This window comes from Sus scrofa, chromosome X (genome assembly GCF_054392235.1).
Source record: "Sus scrofa isolate SSC_HxYL_T2T_F1_AM1 chromosome X, Sscrofa_HxYL_maternal_Yorkshire_Landrace_v2.0, whole genome shotgun sequence".
In the NCBI taxonomy this organism is placed as follows: Eukaryota; Metazoa; Chordata; class Mammalia; order Artiodactyla; family Suidae; genus Sus; species Sus scrofa.
The window spans coordinates 126,335,347-126,357,411 of record NC_139401.1 but is presented as its reverse complement, the minus strand read 5'-3'; positions in this window follow the sequence as shown (position 1 = coordinate 126,357,411).

The window sequence follows — 22,065 nt, the reverse complement described above, 5'->3', positions numbered from 1 at the left end:
GAGAACTCTCAGTACTTTCAGCTCAATTTCTATCTGTAAACCTAAAACTGTTCTAAAAATAAAATCTATTAATAATGCCCCAGAAATACTATAAATAAATTGACTGTAAGTTATTCCTGGGGAGGCAGCAAGTGCCTCCCTAAAAATGCTGAAAGGAAGCTTGCCCTCTGAGGATTATTCAAAGGCCAGAAAAGGTCTTGACTGACATAATTAACAATTTTGGTCTGAAGCCTGGGTGAGATCTGGTCCTTAAGTGGTATTTTGAGCAATTATCTCTACAAATGTTTTTTAAAAACAAAGGATTAGAATCTAGGATTATTCTTCCTATTTTGTTTGTTTAGTTTTGCTTTTATTCCATGCTCTAATTAATGCAGCAGGAATATAATTATTCTTTAAGATTACAAACCCCCCGGGGGCACAGATTATGTCTACTCTTGGCTTTAAAAAATTCCCATGAAACATGGTAGTAATGATAGCTTTCATGCATCTAACTTCCTATAGTTTATGTAGCACTTTCATGTATATTTATCTGCTTAGCCACTTGTTCTACACTCAGAAACTAAAGCCCCAAGCCAAGTTTTGTGATTTTTTTTTAACAAAAATTCCATGTAATAAGTAGGATGGGATGCCAGAAACTGCTATTTACCTAGCCAATATCCTGTAAAAAACCAAACCAAACCAAAACAAAAACAAAAAACAAAAAAACAAAAAACTTCTTTCTTGTGGTAGAATTTCAATTTTATTCAAGGCGCCAGCTACCATATTTTCAGCTTCTCTTATAGCTCCAGTGACCACATGACCAAGATTTTTCTAAGGAAATACAAGCAAAGGTTGTTGGGGGAAACATCCAGGAAGAATCCTTAAAAGGGGAACTGTTGGGAGTTCCCATTGTGGCTTGGTGGGTTAAGAACCCAACACAGTGTCTGTGAAAATGTAAATCCAATCCCTGACCTAGTTCAGTGGGTTAAGGATCCAGCACTGCCACAAGCTGTGGTAGAGGTTGGAGATGTGGCTTAGATCTGGCGTTGCTGTAGCTATGGTGTAGGCCTCAGTTGCCATTCCAATTCAACCCCTACCCTGGAACTTCAATATGCTGCAGGTGCAGGCCTAAAAAGCAAAAAAATAAAATAAAATAAAATAAATTTTTAAAGGGGGGGAAACTGTTGGTTAAGACTTATGCTTTTGCCTGAATTCTGCTCCCTGCTTGGAACACAGAGGTGATGGCTGGGGCTTTAGCGGCTGTATATTTCTGAAATATAAAAACAAAAAACCTTTAAATTTATTCTTGGGGATGCAGTGAGGTTTCACTTAACGATAATCAGTTTCTCTTTCTCATTCTTGTATGAAACTGGTATTCTTTAGTGTGAGATTATCCAATTATCTTGATTCTTTAACTAGAGAAGAAATTATAAATGTAATTCTGATCAGGATATTTCAATAACAATTTCAGGAAAAACGAGTGGCATTCATTTTCTTTCACATATTTTTGCTGTAACAGATTTCTGAACACAAATGCATTTCTGAAACAAGTGTTTCCATTCACAACTGTTGCTTATTCTCTTTGTTCAAATTATTTCACTTGGTGATCATCTCATGTACTCTTTCAAAGAGCTATCTATGACACACACACACACACACACACACACACACACACACACACACACACACACACACAGGGAACAACACGTCTTACTATATTCTACAAAGTCTATGACTAATCAGTCCTGATCATAAGTTTTCACAGCACTGCTCCTAGTGGTGATGGTAAATTTGTCAAATTTTGGTGTCTCAGAATTCCCATTGTGGCACAGCTGGTTAAGCATCTGACATTGCCTCCATGAGGATGAGGGTTCGATCCCTGGCCTCGCTCAGAGGGTTAAGGATCCGGCATTGCCATGAGCTGTGGCATAGGTCACAGATGCAGCTCGGATCCCACGTTGCTGTGGCTGTGGTGCAGGCCAGCAGCCACAGCTCCAATTTGACCCCTAGCCTGGGAACTTCCATGTGCTGCAGGTGCGGCCATAAAAACAAAAAACAAAATCAAAAGTGTCTCAATATCCAGGGGTTTGAACTGTCTCTTTGAGAAATAGTTAATTTAAAATTCAACCCCTTAAGAGACTCTCTTATTTCTCTTCCTGCCTATGGTATCTAGGTAAAAGGGAAAGAAATTGCATGCTCCCTCACTGAGGCGTGTGGAACCATGTAGTTCCCCTGTAGACCACGAGGAGGCCTTGGTGACACAGGAGTGCTAAGTCATGCTCATCTGCCCAACCACCTCTCCCTACTAAAGCTACATTATTATTCCTGTTGGACAGGGCACAGAAACACACCTGGATTTAAGTTTCCTCCAGCAATGCTAATAACTTGGATGTTAATCAGGTTCTATTATTCCTGTCTGGGTATTTCTAGAGTGATGCCCAATCCACTCCACTTTGAGTTTCCATATTGAGGACACAAGAACACATGTTTTCAACATCTTTACACAATCTGAGTTTTTATGCTATTTCCTAACCCTCTACAAGAGCCAGAAGGAAAAGGATGACTTGTGTTTTCACAATTCTTGGCTTACAATAGACACCTTGATGTTCAAATCAGCCAAGCTTTGTACTTGTCAAGGTGGGTAAGGGTAGTGGTAAACCAAAACCAGAAATTACCAAGAATGAAAATATATTGGTTTCATATACCAACATATTCTCTTCCTTAAATTTATGTGTTTTAAAACCTACAGAAATCCCATATACATACACAGTCTCATGAAACCTATAAAAGTTTTAAAATCTTTACATAGTGACAATCAGGGGCATAGAGCAGAAAGGACCAAGTCAGACAGGTAATAGATGGCAGCTATCGCAAGATGGTATATAAAAGAGGGGCAATGGAGTTCCCTGGCGGCTCAGCAGGTTGAGGATCTGGCATTGTCAATGTCATGGTGTGGGTTCAGTCCCTGGCCCAGGAACTTCCACGTGCCACAGGCATGGCCCCCCAAAATCGGGGGGAGGGGAGACAAAGGAGATGGAGTTGGAGCCAGCTAAATAAGAAGAAATGGAATAAGAATAAGAAAAGTAAGTAATACATGCAGTTTTCAGAATATATAAAATATCACATTTGGATTCACACCTCCTGATATGAACAGTACTGAATGAAAATGTTTGGAGATATTGTCTGTAAGTCCTGAACTGTACAATTTAAATTGTTTAAAGACATGTGCTTCTAATGGGGAAAATACAGTATAACATGGAGGGCATTTCAGAAATCAAAATGAATTTAATTTGACAGCACCTAATTACTCATTTAATTCACTGATACGGCATTCACTTTGAGAGAAAATTAACATTGTTCTTTCAATTTCACAGAATTGCTAATATATTGGTATAACATGAATGATATATTGGATGGTTGGCCTGCTTCCAATTTGCTAAGTTTAAGTTTTCAAATAAATGATATCTCGGACCACAGAATATTTCCATACTTGAGCATTATTCAACTGAACATTAGCAGTCTTTCTTCAAAATCGATTTTTTTTACTAGCCCTTAGTAGCTCATTAATATATCTTTCTCATTCTCTCATGGAAAAACACATTTTCCCATTATATACAATTTGAGACACTACATAGTTATGCCATTATAGTTGTAAATGGCATAGCTGTGAGAGTCATCTGGTACTTTTACCATGAAATCCATTTGAATTATCTACAGTAATAACTCCCTTAACTAGGGGTCAGCTACCCAGAAACTATTGAGAAAATAAAGTCTCTTCAAAAAATCAAGATGTCATGGCAGTTGAGAGGAGGGATAAATTAGGAGTTTGGGATTAACATACACAAACTGCTATATATAAAATGGGTAAGTAACAAGGAACCATATTCAATATCTCGTAATAACCTGTAATGGAAAAGAATTCAAAAAAGAATATTTTATATAAGAATTGTTGTGCTGTATGCCTGAAACCAACATGATATTGTAAATCAACTACACTTTAAAATTTTTTTTAAATAAAGATGTTGTAACAATAGTTCATAACAAGAGAAATTTCTTAAAGAAAAGTTAATGCCATTAATATGGCACTATATTAAGTGTTAAGTGACATGACAGGTGACAGCATGTGAGAGAATGAATGACAAAATGTGAAGAAAAGGAGTGACGGGGTGGTGGCAGTCCATGAAAGGGAAAACAGTGGTGCCCTAGGCAGTGAAAGCTTTGGAGCAACTGCAGCAGTGCGATGGCTGTTGGGTTCCCCAGCGGTGAGAGCCTCTAGGATCTTCTGAGGGGCAGGCAATGTCTAATACTGCAGGATCCCAGGAGGTGCTATTTGCAGGGGGGTTGCAGTGGCTGTGAGGCCTGTTGAGGTCTGCAGTGGTGTAGGCTGCTGGAAGTGGTGGTGGGGGGGCCCTGCAAAGAAGGCCACTGGGGACCAGAGTGGTACCTGCTGCATGGTTGGTACTGATAGCTTCGACCTTCTTTTTTGTTCATAGCTAGTGGCCAATGTCTCAGCCGGGAAGTATGAAGAAGTTGAACATTCACCCTGATCTCCTTTTCCCTAATGAGAAGAACTTGCCGATGGAGGAGATCCCTCTTGGCACTGGGGTGTGCTGACCAGAGGAGTGGGATGATGTGGACAAAAGGAAACTGTTCTTCCTACCCTTTGCGCGTGGTAATTCTTAGGTTTCATTGCTCCATTGTGTTGCTACAGCTTCTTAACTGGACTCCAGAGCCCTTGTCTATTTTCGTTCATGGGTAGCTGTCCAATTGTTTTCTTCTAATGGGATGAAGGCTGGGATCTCCTACTCTTCCACCTTGTTGACATCACTCCTGCATCCCAGTTTTCTTTTATATTCTTTCTTTCCTTTTCCACTTAGGCGATACCCACTTATAACCATTGCATTGAATCTCATTTCTTTGTCCTCTAGAGCTATTATACATCTCTTTTTATTTCCTTTTCTTTTTGTACTTTGTCCATAATATTTAGGAGAGGTTACTCAAGTTTTATTTTGCTGTCATAGATTTTATTCTCTACTTTTATCCTTCCCTTCTTATGCTACTGAAGGGCATTCGGTTGTCACTGGAAAGCACTAAGTTGTTGTTGTTCTCTTTTTTTTTAGGGCCACGCCCACGGTATATGGAGGTTCCCAGGCTAGGGGTCAAATTGGAGCTGTTGTTGCTGGCCTACGCCAGAGCCACAGCAACATCAGATAGATCCGAGCCACCTCTGCGACCTACACCACAGCTCATGGCTACTCCGGATCCTTAACCACTGAGTGAAGCCAGGGATCAAACTCACAACCTCGTGGTTCCTAGTTGGATTCATTTCTGCTGCGCCAGGACGGGATCTCCAGAAAGCACTAAGTTTTACTAGTACATAAGACTTTATTTTTCTTTTTACAGCCACACCTGGAACATATGGAAGTACCTCGGCTAGGAACAAATGGGAGCTTTCAGCTGCAGGCCTATGCCATAGCCATAGTAATGCCAGATCTGAGCTGAGTCTGTGACTTATGCCGTAGCTTTTGTGTGGCAACGAGGAATCCTTAACCCACTGTGCAAGGCCAGGGATTGAACCTGAATCCTCATGAAGGCTATGTTGCATCTTTTTTTTTTATTACTCAATGAATTTTCATTACATTTTATAGTTGTACAACAATCATCACAACCCAATTTTATAGCATTTCCATCCCGAACCCCCAGCACATCCCCCTAACCCCCCAACCTGTCTCATGTTGAAACCAGAGGTTTTTCAAAGTCTGTGAGTCAGTATCTGTTCTGCAAAGAAGTCCATTGTGTCCTGTTTTTAGATTCCACATGTAGGTGATAGCATGAAGTTGGTGTCTCACTGTCTGACTAAATTCACTTATCATGAAATTTCTAGATCCATTCATGTTGCTGCATATGCCATTCTTTCTTTCCTTTTAATGGCTGAGTAATCCTTTTAATTATTTCCATTGTGTATATGTACCACATCTTCTTTATCCACTCCTCTGTTGATGGACAGTTAGATTGTTTCCATGTCTCGGCTATTGTGTATAGTGCTGCAATGCACACTGGAGTACATGTATCTTTTCAAGTCATGTTTGTCTCTAGATAGATGCCCAGGAGTGGGATTACTGGATCAAATAGTAGTTCTGTTTTTAGTTTTCTGAGGAATCCCCACACTGTTTTCCACAGTGGTTGCACCAATTTACATACCCACCAACAGTGCAGTAGGGTTCCCTTTCCTCCACACCCTCTCTAGCATTTATTGTTTGTATATTTTTTGATGATGACCATTTTGTCTGGTGTAAGGTGGTAGGTACCTCATAGTGGTTTTGATTTACATTTCTCTAATAATGAGTGATATTGAACATCTTTTCATGTGTTCTATGGCCATCTGTATATCTTCTTCAGAGAATTGTCTGTTTAGATCTTCTGCCCATTTTTTGATGGGGTTGTTTGTTTTTTTTTTGGTATTGAGCAGTAGGAGGTGTTCATAAATTTTGGAGATTAATCCCTTGTCAATCACTTCATTTGCAAATATTTTCTTCCATTCTATGGGTTGTCTTTTTGTTTTGTTTAGGGTTTCCTTTGCTGTGCAGAATGTTTAAGTTTAATTAAGTCCCACTTGTTTAGTTTTATTTTTATTGTCATTACTCTAGGAGGTGGATCTGAGAAGATATTGCTGTGGTTTATGTCAGAGAGTGTTTGGCCTGTGTTTTCCCCTGAGGGTTTTATAGTACCTGGTCTTATATTTAGGTCTTTAAGCCATTCTAAGTTTATTTTTATGTATGGTGTTAGGAAGTGTTCTAGTTACATTCTTTTCCCAGCACCCAGCACCACTTATTGAAGGAGCTATTTTTTCTCCACTGTATATTCTTGCCTCCTTTGTCATAGGTTAGTTGACTGTAGGTGTGTGCATTTAATTCTAGGCTTTCTATGCTGTCTTATTTTTTTTAAAGGGCTGTACCCATGGCATGTGGAGGTTCCCAGGCTAGGGGTCAAATCAAAGCTACAGCTGCTGGCCTATAGTACAGCCACAGCAACTCCAGATACTAGCCATGTCTGCGACCTATACCATAGCTGACATGAATGCCACATCCTTTAACCCACTGAGCAAGGTCAAGGATCAAACCTGCATCCTCATGGATACTAGTCAGGGTCTTTAAGGCTGAGCCACAACAGGAACTCCTATGTTGGATTCTTAATCCACTGAGACACAACGGGAACTCCTAAGACTTCTAATAAGCTCATCCTTTAGAATGTTTTGATATTTGTTAGAGTGGAAGAGGACAGGTTTCAAGAAAATAAATCCAATAATTTTTGTGACACTATTATAGTAACCTTTCCTTGAAAATTTATCCATTAGTGATTGAATTAATGTTTCCATTGACACTCTATATGGAATACTTTTTGCTTTTGGAGGGGATGTTTTATAGTTAAGCCAATTCTTATACATGTCTATTCTATAATGACCAAACATTCCTTTCAAATGATCAAAAAAGTCGCCTTTGGATATTGCATAAAACCCAGTATTTCTCATAATATGGGCTCTACAGAATATATCTGAGTATCATTTGTGTTCTTTAGAAATACATATTCCTGGGTCCCACTCTGTATCTATACATTCTTATTTTTTTAGGGGGGTGACATCCAAAAATCTGCAATTTAAATAAGCTTTGATATCAATGTGCAGTAAAGGATGATAACCCCTCTAGACTCCCTAATGCTGCCCAGATTGCTGGTCCTATTGTCTCTCTCCACACAACTGAAGTCATTTGACCCCATATCTATGTTTGGTTCTCTCTCTGGCCCTGGAACGAATCTTATTTTTAGTCTTGGAGCATTTAAAGAGCTCTCATTACATATTCAGGTGACAAAGTATCAAGACACCTTGCACCGACCTTGAGTAATTACCTAAGCAACTCATGGTTGAGGCTTCATTCCGTGGTTTAATGGAAACCCTGCTTGCTGATGCAGCAGAGCATAAAATCTCAGTGGTGTATTTATTTCAAATCAAACAGCTTTAGGGGAACAAAAGTAAAACAAAATTGGGGGGATTTAATTATGCATTGGTTGTACAAAACAAAATCAGAAAAGCAAGAGAGAGTAAGAGCAAGAGATTGACCTCTCCTCTTTACAGGGAGAAGGCAAGGACACACAGTTCAGATATTGGACTTAGCTGCTCCTGAGAAGCTAGCAGCACTCTGAAAGCCCAGAGAAAAGAGATCTCAGTTATGCCATTATCAGTGCTTCCATAGTCACCAAAGCAGAAGTTACCAGTGAAGGAATGGAGGGATGATACTTATCATAATTCCTGTTCTCTAGTGACACTGCCATCCAGAAAACTCTAGCCTCACTATTCAAAGTACAGTAGCATGAACATCACTTGGGAACTTGTTAGAAATGTGGCATCTTGGGCCCTGCTTTGGACCTCCAGAATCAGAACTTAAATTTTGGCAATATCCCCAGGGGATTTATATGTTCATTAAAGTTGAGGAGCACAACTCTAGAAAAGCCAGGGTCTCCAAAATGTATTTCATAGTCTGGAAGAAGGTTCTTAAAGTAGAGGATTAAGTTTTCAGAGCTTTACTACCTACCTAGGAGTCTTTAAACCTGCACTGTGAGACAGATTGGTAAGATGGTAATGATTGTGAGTCTTACTGCAGAGTTACTACAGTGTTGAAAAGCAATTCAAGTTGGCTCAAGGCAAGGCCCTATCACTTATTGGCTCCGTGATGTCCAGAGTGTCTCTTAAACTCTATGAATCTCAGTTTCATCACCTACAAAAGATTTTTACATAATGTCAAATGAGATAAAATACATGTTAGTGGATTGTAAATTCTTATATAATTTTTAAAATCATGTGGATGATTTCCAAAACCTTTTTCCTGATCCGAACTTCTTTATCAAGCTCAACTTCTAAATTCACACCATGATGGCAGACCTAATGGAAGTCAATTTGTATGGCATGGGAAAGAGAACCAGACTGCCAAGCCAAGGGAGGAATTAAGGACCAGGTTCAAATTAACACACTGGAATCAGAAAGAGCTGGAAGAAAGGGACAGGAACACAGGAGCTTAGAGTCATATTTCCATAGAAGAGTAAACTAAATTGTTGAATCAAAATTAAGAACAGTATAGCTAACACATTCAAAAGAGACATGGCATATGTCATCATAGTGTTCAATAAACATCTGTTGTACAATAAACTACAGGCATGGATAAATATGTGAGAGAGTACCGATTTTACAGCTGATAAGACTTCCACAAGGTTGACTCAGAGATGTAAATCATTAAATATGTGATTGGGATGCCATACGTGTCTTGCTATACTTAATGAAATATCTCTTCCATAAGTTTCGTTAGCCATAATCCTGGTTAACTGGTTAGTCTAAGGGTTATAAATGTTGTCTAAGCACAAGAATCACCCACAGGGCTCTGAAAACTACAAAAGCATTTATCATTTTAATGAAGAAAAATGAGCACAGGCATGTAGGATCCAAAAAAACAATAAATAGACAGAGACACACATATGGAGACACAGAAGAGACAGGCTTTCTTGACTAGAGGTATCAAACTCACTAGAATTTCAGTGAAGGATATTAATAATTAAAAGGGAATTGCAAGGATGATGTTAGGTCCTGTGGATGGAAAGAGAATTTTCAACAATCTGCATGCAAGCCAAAGTGAGTGAGAAGTCAAAGCTGACTCAAATAATTTACCACTGTAACTTAATGTGATAGCAAGCAACTTACAAAGCTATACTAGATATTCCTGGAATCTATAGGATGTACTGAAATTGACTACTACAATGAATTCCAGGCAATCAGGTAAAGTATATAATTAACTAAATTTAAAAAAACTAGAAACAGTAAACTATAAAATGCGGTGTTTTTTACGCCACAAATTTCTATTTATTTGAAATGTGACGACATAGGTATTTAATATTTTTTCCATACAGTAGCATGATATCAAGTATTGGCACTAGAAACATCCATCATTTTCTTTAACAACTAAAATTGAATTCATATCAAGACTATGAGTTAATTCGCTGTCTCTCTAGGGTCTCTCACTTCTTTTGAAACAGCAGAAGTTCCATGGACCAGAAGTTTCTAGAAAAGACCGACACATGTGGTCAGCTGGTTAAAAAAATTTTTTTAATTACATTTATATACCTGTTGTCATGTATTCTCAGGTCCAGGGAACTGCAATTGTTTATTGATGAGTGTAAACCTTTTCTGACATATTTATGTGACTGGGCTATTAGGAAGAGAAAGATGTTTAAAATGTGAACTCATGTTCTCCACATGAATCCTGATAATCAGTCATTTCAAGTCATCACTTCTCTCATGCTAACATCAGAACTCATAAAATGTGGCGTCAGCATACTTAGCTTCTTCCTAGAGCAAACTGTAGAACCTTCAGAATAAGTTAAATAAATGACTTCAACTCTTAAATAATAATCTATTCCTTCAATTCTGGAAGAATCATTCAGATATTGGTTTCACAAAGCTAGCAAATTCTATTGTATTATTTAGTTCATTCCAGGTGTCATCCCCACCATGTAATTTATCTATCACAGCATGAAATGAAATGTGATCTAAAGGTTATAACATGGCACAAATTAGTGTAAGAGATTTTAGGATAAATGATGAAGCTAAAAATAAGAAGCACCAACACCATCTTCTAGAGGTCATTTAACTTCTTATATATACCTATTCCAGATTAGTAAGTCTGTCCTAGTTAGTCCCAGACCAAATCAAATTCCCTTTGAAATGCCTAAAACTAATTCATGACCATGGCCTCCCCACATCCTAAGAATAGACTCAGGTTTTGAGATTCACAGGACATAGTAATTCTTGGGTCCAGTGATGCAAAGATAGAGGTCAACATGATCCTAGATTCAGTGAAGCATCTGACAAGGCTTGTCATAAGACCCTTGAGGGCAAGATGAAAACATATAAACTGAGAGCTAGGATCTTAAGTAGATTGGTACCTGTATGAACAAGTATACTTAAGATATGCGATTTAACCACAGGTATCAATCTGGAGAAAAATCTACAATGCCATGGTACAAAGTTCTGTTGTAAGACTTTGCTTACTCAATGTTTTTGTTTTTTATTTATTTATTTATTTATTTATTTATTTATTTATGTCTTTTTGCCATTTTCTAAGGCCGCTCCCGCAGCATATGGAGGTTCCCAGGCTAGGGGTCTAATCAGAGCCATAGCCCCCGGCCTATGCCAGAGCCACTGCAATGCAGGATCTGAGCTGCGTCTTCGACCTACACCACAGCTCATGGCAACGCTGGATCCTTAACCCACTGAGCAACGCCAGGGATCGAACCTGCAACCTCATGGTTCCTAGTCAGATTTGTTAACCACTGAGCCACATCGGGAACCCCCTGTTTTTGTTTTCTTAATTAGTTGGATGAAAACCTAGGAGACATACTTAACAAATATGTGGCTAATTGAAAAATAGAAAAAAATATTGACTGATAGACTAATTTAAACAATAACAGAATGGAACAAAGGACTGAATCTAATATGATGAAATCTATGAGTCTAACATCCTAGGGCCTGGTATATTAGATATAAGGAGGACTGGAACTTGGAACCAAAAACCTCAACTTCAGACCTGAAGGATATAGGAGAAAATAAGAAGCAGCAACATCTACTGAAAAGACTCTTAGGAATTATGTTAACAGAGAGCTCAGAGAAACCCCCAAAATGTAATAGGGCAACCACCCCCAACCCCTGCCAAACACACACCAAAATAAAACCTAATGTATCAATTGAAACACAGAATCTGTCTGGTAAAATATATGAAAGTCCTTTTCCTTTATAACATATCAAACAATTCTATTAATCTAACAATAACTTATTTGAGAGAGAGACTACTACAATATTATAGAGGTTACAGGAATCCTGTCCTTTTGCAAGTATATTCATAGGAAATCCTTACAATGAGATCTGACTAGAGGATATGGGGCATTATCAAGGCCAGAGCATGAGCTAGACAAGGACCCGTGCGGTCCTGCTTCAAATAACTAAAATCCTTAACCTTGGTTCCCTCATAACTTTAAATAAAAACTCAGCCACCATCCACCTAGCTTCAAGCCAGCTTCCCAATCCTCTCTCTGCAGTGCCTTAAAGGCTGTTATTCACACCTTCCTATTAGTTTGGATTTAATTCATATTGAGCCTTGGGGGTGGGGATAGATGGGGAGCTGGAGCCCACGTGTCAAGAGAGAGCCCTAACTGCTCGGTGACAGCAGAAGGACTGGGCCCCTAAAGATATGCTCAACTCAGACATGAAAGGCTGAATTCTATGTCTCCTACCCTATCATCCAAAGACACAAATTCTAGGTAAACAAATTGAGATTCTGCAGCCAAGGGGAAGGGGAGAAGTGTGATGGACTGGGAGTTTGGGGTTGGTAGATGCAAACTATTTCATTTAGAATGGATAAGCAGTGAGGTCCTTCTGTATAGCACAGGGAACTATATCCAGTCTCGGAATAGACCATGATGGAAGATAATATGAGAAAAAAATATGTATATATGTATGGCTGGGTCACAATGCTGTACAGCAAAAACTGACACAACACTGTAAATCAACTATATACATGAAACAGATGAAAAAAATGTAACAGAGGGTTGATGCAATTATATAGGAATTTCAGGGGAAAAAAAAAACCTATTTTCTCCCCCTCAATCCCAATAAAATAAACAAAATTTAAAATCCAATAAAATGCAAAAAAAAAAAAATCACATGACTGACAGAGGGGGATGGCATTGAACTAGACAACATTTTTTTTTTCCCATAGGGCCATACCCGCGGCATATGGAAGTTCCCAGGCCAGGGGTCGAATTGGAGCTACAGCTGCCGGCCTACACCACAGCCACAGCAATGCTGGATCTGAGCCGTGCAATGCCAGATCTCCGATCCACTGATTGAGGCCAGGGATCTAACCCACATTCTCATAGATACTAGTAGGGTTCATTTCCACTGAGCCACAAGGGGAGCTCTTGAACTGGACAACTTTTGAGGGCCTTCTAACATGGAAATTCTGGAGTTCCCATCATGGCTCCAAAACGAATCTGCCTAGTATCCATGAGGATGCTGGTTGGATCCCTGGCCTCGCTCAGTGGGTCTGGCCCCCGGCGTTGCTGTGAGCTGTGGTGTAGGTCGCAGACGCAGCTCGGATCCCGAGTTGCTGTGGCTCTGGTGTAGGCCGGCAGCTGTAGCTCCAATATGACCCCTAGCCTGGAAACTTCCATATGACGTAGGTGTGGCCATAAAAAAATAAAATAAAAAAGGAAATTCTGTCATTTTTTGCATTGATAGCCATGATACAAAAGAATACTATAAAAAGAATCATCGTTGGGGGGTCAGCAGATTTGTATTGAGTCCTATTGCTGGCTTTTACTAGCTGTGTGAATGTGGGCAAGTTACTTCTTTGGGCCTTAGTTTCATCAACTAAAAAAATGGGAAAGGTCTTAGGATTTGGTGAAATGATGTGTCGATACTCTTCGATAAATAGGAGTAGAGAATAAGAAACTGTCTCTATATTCGGCTATAACATGTAGCAAACAGAGATTAAGTCACAACTGTATGCTTAATACAAACTGCACTTGAACATGCATAGATTTTCACTTAAAAGGAAACTGTAAGTTCACACAAGAAATCAGATAATTAAATCCCTCTACCTACATATTCAACTATCCAGGCTATAGCTTAGAGGTCTCACTGTGCTACTGTCTCCCCAACATCATGCTGTTGTTTCAAGGTTATTTTTCAGAAACAGAATCAAAAGCAGAGATATATTCAATTACCTCGTGCCTATCAAAAAACTCCTCTGTTGATAATCCCTATGGTGCTCCTTACCAATTTCTGTGAAAATGCCATTTCATACTGTCGATATGGATTAATAACACTTGTATTTATGTGTTTACAGAGTACAACATAACCTCAGGGTGTGTATACACGTATGTGTATGTGTGCATACATACATCTTCAGGTAACTCAATAAATCCTTCTGAGTGAATTGAACCCAGTAGCCATACACATTAATACAACATATTGTATCTCTGAAAATCTGGTCTGAATTCCATTTAGTTTGACAGGAAAGCATTTTTCCAGCAAGTCCTCTGGATAATCTCTCCTTTGCTCAGTGAGGTCATGAAGATGGACTGCTTCTATCTCTCCTCCATCTTATCACACTTCTTTGGAACTCAGAGCTCACAAGCCAAACTTTGTGTCAATGCCTCCCACTGTCTACCCTAAAGCAAATGCTCCCTGGGGCAAATTAAATCCAAGTGACATTACAGTCCTTGCTGGTGCTTGAGTTTATATGTTTTAGAGTTCTTTGGCAACTTCGAAATAACAAGGATTAAAAACTTTGACAGCCACCTTCTTTCCATGAAGTGCTTTTAGATGTTAGCCATTCCTCAGAAACGACTGCAAAATTTCATCTACAGTTGACATTTAAGCAAAATTTCTTTCTTGATGGTTTTGTAATGACGTTTTTATGCTTCAAAGCTGAGGAACTTGACATAAGTATTTTTTCATCATTACCTATTCATCGAGAAAGCTGGCATTGCCTTGGATGAGCTATTGCACCTCCTATTAGTATACATGCATACCAGCATTCCTACAGAAGACATCCAGACTAGCACCATTAACACAAATGGAAGTAACATCGGCAATGCAAATTTATGGAAATATTTGAAATTATGATGCATTCATACAAAGCAATCCTGAAATGACTCAGATGCAGGTAAGTTTCAAATAAAACATTGAGGATGGTGCTTCCACAATTATCTAAGACAGACACCAATGCAGATGACTCTATTTTTGTGGCATTTAATTATTTCATTCTCATCAGAGGTGGTTAAAGTGTTTACTACATCAGCCAAATGGACAGAGATGATGCAAATGTAGGTGCCAAGGGAGAGGCAACTTGGACTCACTTTCTGAAGGTGGGCTTTAGGATCAGGACTATAGTTTTAGTTGACATTATACTGTCAGATATAGTAATCACTAGAGTTAGCTACCTGTTCTACAAAAGACAAAGGAGGTTGGGTTCTACATCCTTCTCTGTTGCCTGCAGGCTGGCTGATTCTCTTTACATGTTATCTCGACCATATTATCTGCCTGCAGGATTACTAAGGGGGCTGTTGGGGGCAGAGAGCTAGTCATTCTTAATTCTTCATTCTTACTTCTGTTAATCTAGGAAAAGCATCAAGTTAGGCAAGGCATGGTGTACATTCAGGAGAGCATAAGTCAAGAGTTAGTTAGGCTAAACTGCCTAGCGCTCTCATTCCTATAATTAGGTTCTTTCAAGCCTAGAGGGGAACAAAAATAAGCAAACAGGAAGCGGGTAAAAGAGCTGATTTCAATTCCCCACTGTCAAACATCATTCTACTTCTATGGGATTAGGGGCAAAGGGCCATCTTCTATAACTTCTTCATGTTGACATAGGGTGCCCTATTCTCAGAGTGGAGTATGTCAACATGGCTCTGTAGCCTTTCTTTGTTGACAGTTTTAGTTGTCTGCTTGCATATACCGGCAGAACAAGCTACAAATATTTGATGCCCACAAAGATATAGATTATTAGGAGCAATAATGCTAATTCCATCCTCTTGAGGCCACTTCTTAGAACTGTGCTAGCCACAGAGTCAGTACAGCACAGATTGGAGCAGTTTATGTCATGGCTGCAGTCTGGTCCTTGTGCAGTTAGCTTTTTCCCTCTGATGGCCGTTACAGTATTTATAAAACAACTCGGGAACGTTCACCAGACAGTGAGTCTGTGACTCTATTGTCCTCATCATTAACTAATTGAACATGCTCTTTTGTGACTCAGGGAGGCCTAGGAGACTTTAGCTTTTCTACCAAGAGACAGGGGACATAGAAGGGCTTTTGCAATTGAGGGTAGTGCAGGGTTCTGCTTTCTTCCAATTTTATGTCCTTATATTGACTTCTTAAAATACGCTTCTTTTAATTATTTTTTAGCGGTCGTATTAGGGCCACTGATACGTTAACAAAATCTGATCAATAGCATAATATCACACTTTACTTTTTACATTTTCTACTTCATACTTCTCCTGTTTTGTTAAACAGCTGAGGATTCTCAGGCTTTCTTATATTCTATCTAGCTCAATGAATTGTATTTTTGAAATTGCCCCAATCAAGGAACTAAGACACTGTAGTGCTGTTATGGTTTTTCTTTTTTTTCTCCTCTAACAGTTATAGCTCTCTAGCTGCCAGTGCCTGAAAAATACTTCTTTATATAATTTGTTCAGTTACCTGGTTGTTTATTTTAGGAGAGTTAGTCTGGTACAAGTTATACCATCATAGCCGGAAAGGGTAGTTTATTTTTGCCAAAGAGTTTTGAAGACCTTTTTTTTTAGATAAATATTATTTGTCTACCTTCTTTCTGCAAGAAACCTGACAAAAATAAAAGATTCTAAATTTCAGTAGCAAAGGGGGAATAGAATTTTATTTTCTAGTCCTTAGTATTTACTATTTCTTTTTTAAAGAGTAAAATATATTTAGGCTCTTTCATAGTTAAGAAAGCTTCCTCCTCACCTTGTCTGATACTCAGATTTTTCTATACTTTTTCTGGGAAATAGTTATAAAAACTGAGATCGCTTCCTGGAAATCTTTAAGATGAACCAAAATAACCTCTAAAGTTGTTCTCAGAGAAATAATATAAAGAATATATATATATATGTATATATGGAGTTCCCATCATAGTGCAGTGGTTAACGAATCCAACTAGGAAACATGAGGTTGCTGGTTCGATCCCTGCCCTTGCTCAGTGGGTTAATGATCAGGCATTGCCGTGAGCTGTGGTGTAGGTTGCAGATGCGGCTCGGATCCCGCGTTGCTGTGGCTCTGGTGTAGGCTGGTGGCTACGGCTCCAATTAGACCCCTAGCCTGGGAACCTCCATATGCCGCGGAAGCGGCCCAAGAAATGGCAAAAAGACAAAAAAAAAAAAAAAGAATATATATATATATTACATTTTTACCAAGCTCTCCTGTTCATATTAGAGATGTATTAGTTTCTGGGCTTAGAGATACTTAAAAATGAATTCATTCTCACCTTATATCAAACCATAAAATTCTGTAATGCATGTCTCTACTAGGCAGTTCTATAAGTCAACCATATGATACTTAACATAGAGAGCAACTAGAAATTCAAATGTTGATCAGTACAGCCTAACTTCTAAAAAGCACACAAAGAATGAAAAATGCCTTGTTAACCTCATGTCTTCCTGTGTCAGATATTGGATTTCAATAACAACAGTTCAAGTTGATCTTATAATATATAAAATTGGGAATAATTGGAGAACAAAATTTGGATGTAGCATTAAGAATCATATGCTGTGTCACAACTGAGTTTTACAAACATTGATCAGAAAAATCACCTCTTCATTATTACATTAGAAAAAGCTTTGCCTTCATCCCACCATACCAGCCTCAAGAAAGTGTTTTTATAGCATGTGGCATAGTAGTGTTCACCGTGTTGCAATGCATTAGATTAGAAACACACTGTGCATTTGCCATGGTATTTTCAGAGCATGATACAACCAAATGATATGAAGCTAAGTGGAAGTATAGAACTTGGAAAATTTTTTTAGACACTCAAAAATGATTGCATCTTGATGAGTTTCTATGTTGGCATAGTGATGCACACTCATGATTTGATGCTCCGTTTATGAGTAAAATAGTAATTTTAGAATGGTCATTGAGAGCTAATCTAATCATTGCATATTTTGTTATGTTATTCACATTCATTTTATCCTTTAATCACAGCTACTATCTAGGAAATTATGTGCCAAACAATCCCCATACAACATATGAAGAAACTGAGGCTCAAAGAGGTTATAGGACTTGACAAAATTCACACAAGATTTAGGAACAGATACAAAACAGTTACCTAGGACTCCCTGACTCCAAATACTGTACTTTTAACAATTTCATTATACTCTCTCTCTTATTTTTTATATATTAGTATTTAGGCATTTATGTAAGATTTTTGCACATTTTGCCTTATGTTTTCTTTTGATTTTCATATCAAATTTCTGAGGCTTGAAATAGAGTCAGAAAATCAACTCGGACTTATCAAATGGTAGGTCAAGTGCTCTTCCCAGGAATTCACATTGTCTCCCTAACATGAATCACTCTAGGCCTTTTATTCTTACCCATAAACTTCTACCACAGTTCATTCTAACATGCTTTCCCTGGTAAAAATCAACAGAATTGAGCTCCCAGAGTTCAGGGTTAAGGACACACACTGTCTTCACAACGTACTCTTCAGACATAATTAATCAAAAGCTAACGTTAAAGCATTTTGCCCTCTTCCAGCAAGTGTCTGGTTGATTCATATATTCATTCAGATAGACTTCTATTCAGTATATATGTTCCGATCACCAACTTTGCCCCCAGTGTTCTGGTAGGGACTGGAGCAAAGTTCTTCTAGTTGTAGAGACCAAGAAAAAAAGCAGAAAGTAACAGGATACAATCTGAGATATAATAAAAGTATATACAAAGGGCATCAGGGGTAAAAGAAGGAAGTAGTGTTACATGTTATGAAGGATAGGAATGGAGAGAATCAAAGAAGGTTTCACAAATTAGGTGATGTATGAGTTAAACTTTAAAGAATGAATTGAATTCCAAAGATAAAGAGGAAAGACATGCTTTACAGGTAAAGGAAATAGGATTATCAAAGACATAAATCTATTTAAAAATCCATGGTTTATCTATAGAGGCAAGGAAACCAATTAGCAGACTATTTCTGATATCCAAATGGGAGAAAATGAAAGCCTCAATTGTCAAGATGTCAGTGGAATATTTGAGAAATTCTACAAACAGTGAAATCAGTAGTAATAATGATAGACTTATTAAGTACAATGAAACAGTATTCCAGGGTGACTTGTAGTTTTCTAGTTTTGTGACTGGGCAGATTGAGTTCTATTCAATGAAGTAATAAATATCAGCTAAGAAATTAGGATATCCTTGAGAGTTAGAGGTGTGAAATTTTGCAAGTTAGTCACCTGACCATGAGGAATCACATCTGAATCAGATGAAGGAAATCTGTATTATTGGGGAGAAAGAAATGTGCCTCTATCCTTGTAGTTTTTTCTGGCTGGTTTAAGAACTAAATTGCCATAAGGCAGATTAACAGGAGAAAATCACACAAAGCTTAGTAACTGTATCCATGGGAGAGACCCAGGAGAACTGAGTACCTTTGCCAAATGGCCAAAGCCCTCCCTCTAAATACCATCTTCAGCTAAAGACAAGAGAGGATGTTGGGGTAGTGGTTTGGGACCTCAAAGGGGAGAAAGGCAGTTGACATGGAGATGGAAAAGCAAACGCTTGGTAAACAAATGATTGCTGGGCCAGGCTGACACAGTGGGACACAGAGAGGAATTTTACAAACAGACTTTGCTGGGTTCCTCCCTGTCTGCACACCTAGTCCACACTATAGTTATCCATAGTGATATCTCTCTTCCTGGAACGGGCCCTCTGTCTACATGCTTCAGGCACTTAGGAGGAAGGTCAAGGCTTCTACCTGAGTCTTTGGAAGAAAAGTCCTTGATTGTTTTCAACTCAAATAACCTGCATGCCCAAGAGTCATTTTAGGGTGACAAATTTTTACTCCCCTAGAGTATCATCTAAAGATTCTGGTGGATCAGCAGCAACGAACCCAACTAGTATCCATGATGACAGAACATCATGGGCTAAAAACCCAATGTGGGGAGTTCCTGTCATGGCTCAGTGGTTAACGAATCCGACTAGGAACCATGAGGTTGCAGGTTTGATCCCTGGCCTCGCTCAGTGGGTTAAGGATCCGGCTTTGCTGTGAGCTGTGGGGTAGATCACAGGCATGGCTTGGATCCCACAACGCTGTGGCTGTGGCACAGACCAGCAGCTGTAGCTCCGATTTGATCCCTAGCCTGGGAACCTCCATATGCCATAGAAAGATCAAAAACAAACAAACAAACAAAACAGATTCTGGAATTAGGATGAACACAATGACTGATGATCCTTTTTTTGTCTTCCCTAGTTGAATAGAGGTTTGAGTGGTGTGTGTATGAAAGATATTTGGTTGGTATCGGGTAAAAGAGTAGAGACATTGTGCATAGGTAGAAATGGAGAATTAATGGAAAATATGGCAAAGGTTCTGTGACAACCCGGGGTCTCTTTTACTTCATATCCATTCCTTATCTTTCCCCTGCTCCATTGTCTATGGCACAGTGGAGGCAGGGTGGCCTCTGCAGTCGGTATCCCAGTCTCCATGGATGGCTGACTTCCACTTGGGTTCAGCCAATTCAAGGCAATGACAGAACTTTGGAGGCTGGGAAGAGGGGAGAAAACAGAGTATGTATGTATTCTTCTCACTTTGCCGCCAGTAGTATCTTAAGTAGCAATCACCTCTCCTCTGTGGCTTTATTCTAGTCTTAGTGAAGTTACTTCATCTTTTGGGCTTTGGTAGGCCTGCCTCTTCCCTTTGTCCTCCAGCTTAGGGCTGTCGTCATTCCTAATATTGCTAATTTGTAATGGCCTCACCATCCACTCTGACTTCTCAGTTCTTCCATTGCCCACATCAGCAATTCTTTGCATCCAAGCCTTTGTTTGTTTTAAATATTCATGTGTGTTTTGTTTTTCTGGGTTAGATTTGTACTGATACAAGTGGTCAGTGTCAAATGCTGCAGAGTGATTAGAGAGGAAAATAATTGGGAAAAAACCAATGGGTTTTACAATTAGGTCTTAGGTGACCTTAGGGAAAGCAGTTTGAGGGGAAAACCAGATTGCTTTGAGATAAATAATTAATACATGAGGAGCTGAAAGTGGAAATTACAAGCAGCTTTTCCAAGAAGTATAACAGTAAGAAAAAGTTATTATAGTAACCTCACAGGTCAGAAGACTCACAGGAATTTTTTATATTGTGTTGGGCTAAGTTGTGTTTTGTTTTATGTTATTTAGAAAGTCAGTAAGGAGATTCTGTCATGGAGCAGTGGAAACGGATCTAACTAGGAACCATGAGGTTGCGGGTTCAAACCCTGGACTCGCTCAGTGGGTTAAGGATCCAGCATTGCCATGAGCTGTAGTGTAGGTCACAGACGCAGCTTGGATCTGCGATGTAGACCAGCAGCTACAGCTCCGATTAGACCCCTAGCCTGGGAACCTCCATATGCCGCAGGTGTGGCCCAAAAGAGACAAAAAGACAAAAAAGAAAGACAGACAGTTAGATATTCGAGATATCAGAGACATTAAATTACTCACTCAGTAGTGCCCAGTCTCTGAGAATCACAGATACAGTGGCCTCAAGACAGACTTGTGTGACCATTTGCTCTAGTGCATTACCTTCAGACAGAACCAGACTTAAGAGCATCACCAAAGAAAACCCAAGTTCTAACAATTCCTCAGAATGTGTGTCAAAAGTAGATCATGCCTGTAAAGAAAGTTTCAGGATGTACTAATAGAAGTATACCTTACACATCATGGGAGGTCATAATAAGGACACACTTATACTCTGTAAAGACGGGATAATATTTATAATTGTATGTTCCATTCTGAGCAGTGCATTTCTTAAGGAAGACATTAATACTTTTGAAAGTATCTTATCTAAGGAGCACAACCCAGGTGCCTTACCATATGAACAAGAGATAGGGTAACCAAATAGAGGGATCTGGACTGAAGCAAAGATTTCAGGTGCTCAGCAGACAAAGGACATGAAATGATGTCATTCCATAATTGATGGTTTGTTACATGGAAAAAAGTATAGGGAATTAGCTTATGACAAGTACCTACTTGACACTAAATACTTTGCCAAACATTTTAATTCTCACAGAAAATCCTTGAGGTAACAACTATCTCTGCTTTTCAGATGAGGACATTTAAGCTCAGGGTGATAAACTTATTGAATACTTCACAGCTGTTAAGGACACTAGATAGAAGCTCAAATGGATGCCTATTTCTTCTACCATAGCACCATAGAGATTAAACAGATGAAAGAGAAATTAAATTTACAGGGAATGAGTGGAGATGGGTTGAGTTGGTATCAAACAGAAACTCAGGACTTTTGCTTT